The sequence below is a fragment of the Nicotiana tabacum genome, chromosome 8, assembly GCF_000715075.1.
Source record: "Nicotiana tabacum cultivar K326 chromosome 8, ASM71507v2, whole genome shotgun sequence".
Lineage (NCBI taxonomy): Eukaryota > Viridiplantae > Streptophyta > Magnoliopsida > Solanales > Solanaceae > Nicotiana > Nicotiana tabacum.
In genome coordinates this window covers 196,736,838-196,747,597 of record NC_134087.1, presented here as the reverse complement: position 1 = coordinate 196,747,597, position 10,760 = coordinate 196,736,838, and the positions used below count along the sequence as shown (strand labels likewise).

Sequence of the window (10,760 nt, the reverse complement as noted above, 5' to 3'; positions counted from 1 at the left end):
CTATCAACCAGAAATTGCCAAAATATCAATTTTGCCAATTCAAGCCTAAATCTTCTCTACAACTCCAAAACCCATTCTGATCGCACTCCTAAGTCACAAATCAGCTCCCGAATCTAAACGAACCATCAGAACTCACATCCAAGCCCTCTAACTCATAAGTCAACATCCGGTTGACTTTTCCAGCTTAAGCCTTCTTAATAGAGACTAAGTATCTCATTTCTTACTAAAACCACATCAAACGCAAACCAATCAACTTGACCACATAAAACACAGATAACGAAGCATAAAGAAGTAAAAATTGGGGAAACAGAGCGGTAACTCATGAGACGACTGGCCGAGTCGTCACATTTGGTAAAAAAAAGTATCGTATTGGTTCAGGTACTATTCACAAGAATAGTGTGACACTATTGATCATCAATACTAACACTATTCACAATAGTGAAGTACTATTTATTAATAGTGATAGTACTGTTCACCAATAGTTATTGTGAAGAAATCCCTCCACAAAATGCTCTAAAAATCGCCTAAGACCAAGTGGGAAATGAGGGAAATAAAGTTAAGTCTCGTAATAAAAAAGCTCTCGCACCATAAAGCTAAGTCTTGTTCGCAAATGCGAAGGTCGAAAATGCAACAAAACCATCGCAAATGCGACCAAAAATTTAGCAAATGCGAAGAGGGGCAGGTTCGCAAAAGCGGCATGATCTTCGTAAATGCGAAATTCTCAGTGCCTTCCCAACTTCGCAAATGCGAAAGGTTCCTCACAAATGCAAACAAAACTTCACATTTGCATTGAGGAACCAACCCCAAAAAAACAAAAAAAAACATAAAACTGAAGTCCTTCCACCCCTCCAAACGCGTCTGAAACTCACCCGAGCCATCGGGGCTCTACGCCAAACGTCCACACAAGTCTAAAAACATCAAACGAACTCGCTCGCATGATCAAAACACCGAAATAACAACTAGAATCACGAATCGGAGGCCAAAATGCATGAATTAAATCATGAAACTCAAAAACTTCTAAAACGCTTCCGCGCGTCCGATTCAGATCAAATCAACTCGGAATGATGCCAAAATTTGCGTGTAAGTCATAAATCACTATACCGAACTACTCCCAGGTTTGGAATCCCAAACAGACCTCGATAACACCAAAGTCTACTCAAAACAAACTTAAAGAACTTGGAAAACCTTCAATGCGCCAAATTTCAATATTAAGCGTCGAAACGCTCCCAGGTCATAAAAAATTAAAAGCACATATGGGGAGTCTTAATGTGATGGACAAAATCTCATATTTAAATTAAATAATCATACCGATATTTTAAGACCTTGAAAAGCGCTATCAATAATTCCTCGACTTGCGTGCGCAATTCGTATAATTTTCTGGAACGTTTTTATGTAAAAAAATGGATTAAATTATGAACTAGAGCTATAAAAAGTCAACTAAGTTGACTTCGGTCATTATTTTAAGCAAACGAACCTGGATAAAAGTTTTGACTATTCCGGTAGTTCCGTATCGTAATTTGGTACTTGGTCATATGCCCGAAATCAAATTTAGAGGTCCCTAGATCAAATTATCGCCATTTAATGGAAACTAGAAATCTAAGGCTAAAGATTTCTTAAGTTTGACCGGAGATTTGACTTTTGGATATCGGGGTCACAATCCAGTTCTGAGAATTTTCATAGCTTCATTATGTCATTTATGACTTGTTGCAAAATTTGAAGTCAACCGGACTTGATTTGATAGGTTTTTGAATCTAATATAGAAGTTGGATGTTCTTAGTTTCATTAGGCTTGAATTGGGTGTGATTCACGGTTTTAGCATTATTTGATGTGATTTGAGATTTTGACTAAGTCTGTATCATGTTTTAGGACTTATTGGTGTATTTTGTTGAAGTCCCGAGGGCCTAGGGTGGATTTCGGAAGGTTAACAGATATAAAAAGACTGTTGAATTTTCTCTTTGGACAACTGCTGATTTTCGGGAGATTTTCAGAGAAAACAACGGGGTAAGTGTTCTTAACTTAATTTTGGTTAGATTACCCGAATCTATTATTAGTTTTGGTATTAAATCTGTGAATTTAGTTGGAAGAGTTTGAAAACCCTCTCGAATAGATTTGAGGATTTGAGGGTCGAAATATTATCGAAATTTAGTAATTTTGGTGTGGTTAGACTCGGGGTTGGATGAGGTTTCATATTTCGCAACTTTCGTCGAATTCCTAGATGTGGGCCCCACGGGCAAATTTTTAGTGCTATTTCGGATTTTAATGGAAAATGTAGAATTTCATATGGAACTAATTCCTACAATTTTTATTGACTGAATCGAATTGTTTATGACTAGATTTGAGAATTTTGGGCACGAATTCGCGAGGCAAGGGCTTGTTGGAATTTTGAATTGGTTGCAAAGCGAGGTAAATGTTTGGTCTAACCTTAGTTTGAGGGATTAGGAGTTGTGTCCTATTTGTTATGTGTTATTTATTGAGTATGACATATAGGCAAGGTGACGAGTATCTATACGTTGGTGTCAAGCATACACATGAGTCTTATACTTTGATTAATGTGACTCCGTTTCGTATTGTATATGCTCTATATGATAATTTCTATTAAGGAATATGACTTGTGGAAGTATTATTGTTAATTGAACATGGTAGAGCATTGACTCAAGTTGAGAATTTAATTGTTGAATATTATAGAGCATTGACTCAAGTTGAAAATTGAATTATTGAACATTGTAGAGCATTGGCTCAAGTTGTGAATTGAGTAGTGAAGTAAACGTGAAAGAAGAAACGAGAGAGAGAATCATGATATTGTCTCCCTTGCAGGGATGTCATTGTTTTGATATTGTTTCCCTTGCCGGGATTTGACTGTTGTACTATTGTTCCCTTGCCGGGATTTTATTGTGATTTCACTTATTTCCTTGCCCTTATTTCTTGTGATTGTTGTTTGGGTGAGGAAGAGTATTAAAGCATGAAGGGTGATGTCGTGTATGATTTTGTGAGGAAGAGTGTAAAGCACGAAGGGTGATGTCATGCCGCACGATGTACAGTTCTGTGCCGATTATATTGATTTTATGGTGAGGATGAGAGTAAAAGAACGAAGGGTGATGCCGTGCAGTTTATATTGATTCTTATGGTGAGGACGAGAGTAAAAGCACGAAGGGTGATGCCGTGCACTTGCCCTTGATTTTTCCTGATTCTAATTGGGTTATGTTGTCATTTACGTTTATTTACCGATTTTCTGTTGTTACTTGATTTTATTTCGATGTTATAGATTCCCTTACCTATTTTCCTTGTGTTTGTTGTTTGGGCGAGGAAGAGTGTAAAGCACGAAGGGTGATGCCGTGTATTATTTCGGTGAGAGAGTATTAAAGCACAAAGGGTGATGCCGTGTATTGTTTTGGTGAGAGAGCGTTAAAGCACGAAGGGTGATGCCGTGCACTTTCTGTTTGCTGTGTTTACTTGTTATTAACAATTCAAGTGTATTAACTATTTAGATCCCTTTACTGTTGTGGTCCTTTGTGTTGGAATCCATAGTGTTTACAATACCTCGCCATATTTTTTTTATAGGTTCAATACTCCAAATTTCAACAATTGTTACATTTTTAACTCAATTGATTTCTTAACAAAAAATTTTCTTAAACTATTTGAGATTGTACTTTACTTAAAAAGGAATTTCTACTATTTTTGATTTATTGATTTCTCGTATTAAAAGTAATCATTCATTCGATATTTTACTTTTATTGAAAAGGGTATTTTCTTTATCAAATGATTTCTAAAAAATAACTTCATCTTTTCTTGTTGATTTCCTAATTGGGTTGGAAGCTATACTCCACTTTATGTTAAGTGGATGAGGCTTCTTGAACATTCTTAATTGTATTGGGTTATGGAACCTATGAACTGAGTAACATGAGAATATGATTGTGCAATGTTAGACAGAAATATATGGGCACGAGGTGCCGTGAAAATATGAAAGTGGGCTGAGACCTATATTATTTATGATTATGAAATGAGACATCACAAGGTGACCTTTACTCGAATGAATTATATTCAAAAAATGCTTATTCGAAAGATTTATATTTGAAGGACTTGATTAATTGATTGCACTTGTATTAATTATCTATTGAAGAACATTTATGGTCTTCTTGTTGCTTGCTATTTATATCACTGGTTGATCATTGTTGCCATCATTGTTATCTGCTTCCTATTATTTTTGTACGCTATATTGCACAGGTTTATTTGGTAGTCTGGTCCTAGCATCGTCACTACTTCGCCGAAGTTAGGCTAGGCACTTACCAGCATATGAGGTCGGTTGTGCTGATACTATACTCTGCACTCTTTTGTGAAGATCCCAGTGCTGTAGACTTCAGACTGTAGTGAGATTGTTGTTTCTTCAGCCCACACAGGCGACACGAGGTAGTCGTGCAGACGTCCGCGGGCCTTGGCATCACCTCCTATCTTTTCCTTTATCTTGTTTCCTTTACTCATTTCAGAAACAGTGTATATTTTATCTTTCAGACTTTGCATGTAGTATTCTTAGACCGCATGTGAAGCTGTGACACCAAATTCTGGGTAGAGTTGTATTTAGACTTCCGCGGCTTTGTATTAAGATAAATTGTCAGATTTTGTCTTCCGCTTAATTATTTTCGCTATTTGCATGATATCTACCCATCACTGATAATGGTTTAAAACTGGAAAAGGTTAAGTAATTAGAATAATTTGGCTTGCATAGTTTTCACCAGTAGGCACCATCACGGCTCTCGAGGGTGGGAAATCCAGGTCGTGACACTTAATTAGGGGAATGGGGATCTAAAAAGCAAAATGATCGGTCGGGTCGTTACAATGCAAATAGCTCGCCGAATTCATTATTTATTTTTTCTAATAAGTATATACAGATTATACAGTATTATATATATATATATTATACAAGAATTGTACCTATATTATGTATTCACTTAAGTGGTTGGATGGAAGGTTATTTTGGCTAATTCTTCTAAAATAAAAATTAAAGGCTTGTAGTTTGGCAGAGATAGGTGGTCCAGCCTCAAAACTCTAGTTGGTCCCTATAATATTTGGTGTTAAATTGGATAGGCCTAGCAAAAACATTGATTAGGCATTATATTGCACTGAGTTGCCAATTTGATAATATCAGAGTAATATTTCTAACTTTCCAGATATTTGTATACATTAATAATAGTTGAGGTATAAACAATATTAGATATGCAAAGTTTTATTATACCTAAGAATGCTATTTTTCTCTTGTAGAGAAAATATCAAATGAAGTACTATTACTTGAGAAAGCCTTAACAGCATAACTCTTCATTTATGAAACTTGTTAAAAAAATATAATAAAATTAAATTTTTTCCTATTAGTTAATAGGTTATGTAGGTAGATAACTGACTTTCTTAAATTAGGTTGATGAAAATAAAGATCGTGTATTTACTACTTGTAAGCTGCTAACCCATATATTATATAAGGTCCTCTTCTGTGTGCATAAAAAACCCATACTATACATCTTTTTTTTGTGCCTTTTCTTCGTTGTTTTACCATCCAAATTTGTGGTCCTAAACAATTCAAAAAGGGCCCAGAGTATTTGTGTGGTTATAAAGGATTCTCATTGCTCAAACAGAAAACAATTCCACATAAACTGGAATGGAGGGAGTAGAAAACAAATAGCAGTAATAGCAACAATAATCAACTAGTGATGTAAACAGCAAAGCAGCAAGAATTCCATAAATATTGCTCAAACAGATAATGGACACAAGTACAATCAATAATCAAGCCCTTCAAAATATACACATTTCATCTATAAGTTTTTTAATAAAAATCTCTAGAATATAATCCTTTCCAATAAATATATTTCGAATATGAACAATGTAAAACGTTGCAACAATTCAACTAACGGTTACAACGATTGAATTGATGTTAAAATGGGTCATTAAAGTTGCATAAGTGCCTTTTGGATTGCAGAATAGTCTTTTCATATTCCAAGCTTAAGTTTTAACTCCCACAAATTTTTTTTATCCGATAGTTTGTACATTATTCTGTTGAGTCAAATGCATCTAAAAGTCTAAAACAACTCACTGCATTTCTTGAGAAAAAATCTACATTTGAAGATCTGAAAAATTGGAAGAAGATAAGGCAAGAGCTAAAGAAAAGAAGGCGCTTTCTTATAGTAAGTCGCCTGCTTAGCAGAAAAAAGACAACTGGAGCGAAATTGACATGGGTTTACTTACTACATCATCTACATCTATTTTTAGTGCAGCGTTTTGTTTATAAATCCAAATGTAAGACTGTTATGAGTTGTTCTATATTTTACCCTCATCAGTACTTCACCAACGAGCAGTTTATGGAACTATAATAATATAGAGGTAATAATGTATCATTTTATTGATTTGATTTTTTTTTTTGACAATTGAATATGTCGATAATATTTGGTTACTTATTTTTTAATATCCTACTCTATGGAAGATATTGCAAATATGTTGACACTGTCATCAAACATCTATAGACGATGCAAACCCGATAATTAATAAATATGATATCGTGAGAGATGTAGTAGCAAGGAACTTTACCAAGTCAATAGAGTAACTTACTCTTGCAACAACTTTGTTCTGCCTGCAATATTTGGATTATTTGTAAAGGGCTATATATGGAGTGGAGAGAATAATTACACTAAGGTTATATTGTTAAAATTATATTTTTTTGTTGCATTATTTTTTAGATGCTGAAAGATAAATAATTTAATGTTCAGGTTTGCCGGTTAGGAATTATTTATATTCGTTATTTATGTAAATTGAATTAAAATTTTATGCCATTTGTAGTTAATCTTCTGTTGCTTCCCTAATTTTATTCTTCTTTTCCAATTATTTCACATAGCTACTTTTCGATTTAAAAATATATTGCTACCTAGCAAAGCTTTTGTTCATTAGTTAACTCCCCCCATTTGATGCCTATTATGCGCGAAATATTGTAGAAGATTGGCTATAAGTGTCTTCATAAAAAGGGTCCTATTCTTATGAGGTTTAACCTACTTTAAGTGTCTGCCTTTGTTATCTAAGAAGAATTTCACAACATGTATGTTTGGCGCAGTATTTGATTATGAGTCAAGGCCAATAAATTGTGTTAAAGCGAGAGTGAAGAAAAAGAAGAGAGAGAGAGGAACAGAAAACTCCATATTTTAAAGTTCTAAAAAGGAAGAAGGGTCGGATGAATAAGTACTCAAGTAAAAGAGAGATACATTTAGTTGATTCTTTTTTTCTTCAATTTGTTTTTTCATTTTTCTATCATTCTCTTATTACTTTTTTTATTAATTTTTATTTGAGAGAATTAAAAAAAACTGTCAACTTTATACAATATATGTATGAGTAATTAACAGTTAAAAAAATTTAAGAAACAAGGCCTTAGATAAAGAAAAGAAAGCAATCGATATTTTAGATTTACATTCCCAGATTTTTGTCTTATCATTTTTTCTCTTTTTTCATTAGTTCCTTGTTTCAAAAAAGATTGTGTTTTTCTATTTCAAGTTACATATATTGATATAAATGATTTTAAATGTATTATTTCAAAACCAGGGATATTCACAATTTGTCCCGTTAATTTTTTAATATATAAGATCTAAAAATAAATCATGAAAAGATTTTACTGTCAAAAAATCTCATATAGCAGTATTTTAAGAGAATCATGAAAAGAGAGAAAAGATGGTAAAATCATGTAAACATAGTTGATTAGTAAACTTTATTTGGTTATAGAAATTATAGCATTACTCTTTTATCATTTTTTTATATTTTTATAACCGCGCGAAGCGCGGGTAAATACTAATATATATATATAAGGTCCTCTTCTGTGTGCATAAAAAACTCAGCTAAATAATCCCTCTACTATATTATACATCTTTCTTTTGTGCCTTTCTTCGTTGTTTTACCATCCTATTTGGAGTTCTCATATTTGTAAGTGGACTAGTGCCATTTTTGGTTTGTTTTAATTTTAACTCTATTATATAACTAAATCTCAACAACGTTGTTTGGGTCAGCAAATAATACTCCCTGCCTGTTAAGTATCCAATGGCTCAAGCAATGCTAAAACCAAATCAAGAGGTAATTTTTTATTTATGTGAAATTTTGAGAATTCAGTTCAAAATCTTAAGATATTAGTTGAAGTGATCTAAGATATGATAAACTCTTTTGGAAATTTTTTTACAATTAATGAGGGACAAATGCATTTCTCTAATTAATGCACTCTCGCATGTGTAACCTAGCTAATTCTAGTGTTTACATGTGAAAATTTTGTTTTACATATAAATTTATGCTCCGCGTTGAAAGTACTGAATTCAGCTGAATCCGGCACTCGCTTGTTGCATTCGCCCCTGATTGTTATGACTCGACAGGTTGAATTAAGAGAGAGAAGCCGAGAGCGATAAATAAAGAGAAATCAATTATGCAAAGTTGCAAACGACACAAAAGTTTGATTTTGATACTATGTGAAAAAATTTGAGCATCCAACCAAATTCTTAAGGTGATGGGTGGAATGGTCTAAGACGCCATATATAAACCCCTTTGAAAAGCCTTTTTACAATCAGTACAAGGGATAATTGTTACCCCGGTATGTTGAAAATATAATTAAGTAAGCAATTTCGTGCCTTCTTTAACAACTTAAATTTTTAAATAATAACGTAATATATTTCAACAGACAAAAAAATATTTTTGTAATATAGATTAAAGTCTGATACTTTACAATACAACAATAATTACGCATCAGCCCCAAATAAAGTTATGCTCTGCAATATAAATTCTCACTTCTTTTTTTTTTTTCAAACTCAACTCATATCATCGTCATGCAAAAATTTTGTTACTTTAATATGATAAAAAATTATTTTGTAAGTTTATTAGTGAACAAAATAGGTGACCATAGGTGAAATATATCTAAGATGTTCGTGTGCACTATAGTAAATATTCAACTTATATAGCATGACTAAAGACAAGTAACTTTTCACCAGGCTGTTATTGCTGAGGAAGTTGGTCGTGTTAGAGTGCACACTTTAAATAGTCCTAACCAATTAAATGTCATCTCTACAAAAGTGATAAGTTTTACAAAATAGCAAGAAGTAAATTAAATCTGATTATTTAATTTAAGAATTGTTTTAAATGGCGTCTTTCACATTCACAAAAACACATTTTAATTTCCTTGTACAAGGCATTGGTTCTAGGACAAAAACTCGAGAAAATTGAGAAAGATGACAATGCACAACTTGTTATCATCAAGGTAAGTATCTTTTTTTTTTCCTTTAATCATTTTTCTTTTTCTTTTTCTATAATAGGTTAGAAGTTAGTGACTTATGAAGGGGACCTTGGAGCAACGGTAAAGTTATCTCCGTGTGATCTATAGGTCAGGGGTTCGACCGTGAAATTAGCCATTGATACTTGTATCAGAATAGGCTTATGGGATACTTCGTGCACTAGGCTGTCTTTTTAGTCAGAGGTTAGTGATTTACGATTTGAAACTCAATTTCTAATGGGTACACCGCTTTACCCTTCTTTACTTAACTAATATCAATTTTTTTGTCTACAACTGAGTTTGAAATTTTCAAATTGTCATATTTAGCCATTTTTTAATATTGGGTTTCATGATGCAAAATATATAGGGAGCTGCCAGAGCTTTTTCTGCTAGTGGGAACTTGAAATATTTTTATGATGGCAGAAAGACAAGTAACTATCTTCTTTTTTTCAATTTTTTGGGGTGACAAAATATGTTTAGTTGTATACTCTAAAACTATTAAATTATTCACTGTACAATCTCTTAGCGGATTCTTGCATTGAAGGTATTTATAGAATGTATTGGCTTTGCTACCACATTCATACATACAAGAAACCACAGGTACAGATTGCGTGTTGCTCCTCTACAATTCATTAATTAGTAGTATATGATATGGAAAAAAAATGGAGATATCATCGATTAGGTTAATTTCACATATGGTTATTTAACTTTATTTACCATAATAGTAAAGTTGTAAAATAATTTTTTATCATACTAAGTAATTGAATATTATCCATTATGATAGTAGCGTCACAAATTATTTTTTATCACATCAAAGGAACTAAACATTACCCCATTATAATTGTAAGGTCACAAAATTATTTTTTGTCATAATTTTTTTTAATAATTTTACGCATTATAATAGTAGTAAATTTATCCACTACAACAATAATGTTACCTTGATGGATAGGTTTGTTGACAGTCTGTCATATATAGTTAGTGGATAAAGTTTAGTTATTTTATTGGTAGAAAAAATCCATGAGTTACTTTAATGTGAGAAAACACAGTTTTGACTTTACTATTACTGGGTAAGATTTGTTGATCAGTTTACAAATAGTTAATAAAGATTAGTTATTTTAATGTAACAAATGTAATTTTATCAATTTATTGTTATAAATAGTAAAAGTCGAATGATCATATGTAAAATTAATCCGTCATAGAGAATTTTCCCTTTCTAACTGTTGATATACTATATGTTGCTCTTGTTCATGGAATGTGTACGGGGGAGGTGGATCTTTAATGGTGTCAATGAAGTTCTCTGTTGTCACTGAAAAATCTGTTAGTATACACATACATGCAATTCTGACTTTAATATCATATGGAGGAGATTTTCATAGTATCCAAATTTTATTTCATTGATACCATAGTATTTTTCGACTCCTGAAACAAGATTAGGATACCATCCAGACTGTGGCTTCTCATATATGCTTTCACGACTTCCTGGTCGACTTGGTAAGCA

At 32.8% G+C, this 10,760-nt stretch overlaps 1 pseudogene; it reads left to right on the top strand.

Annotated features, from left to right (window-relative positions):
- The first annotated feature begins 8,052 nt into the window (after positions 1-8,052).
- The window catches only part of LOC107824449 (3-hydroxyisobutyryl-CoA hydrolase-like protein 5), a 51,397-nt pseudogene continuing 48,689 nt past the window's right edge, over positions 8,053-10,760 (top strand).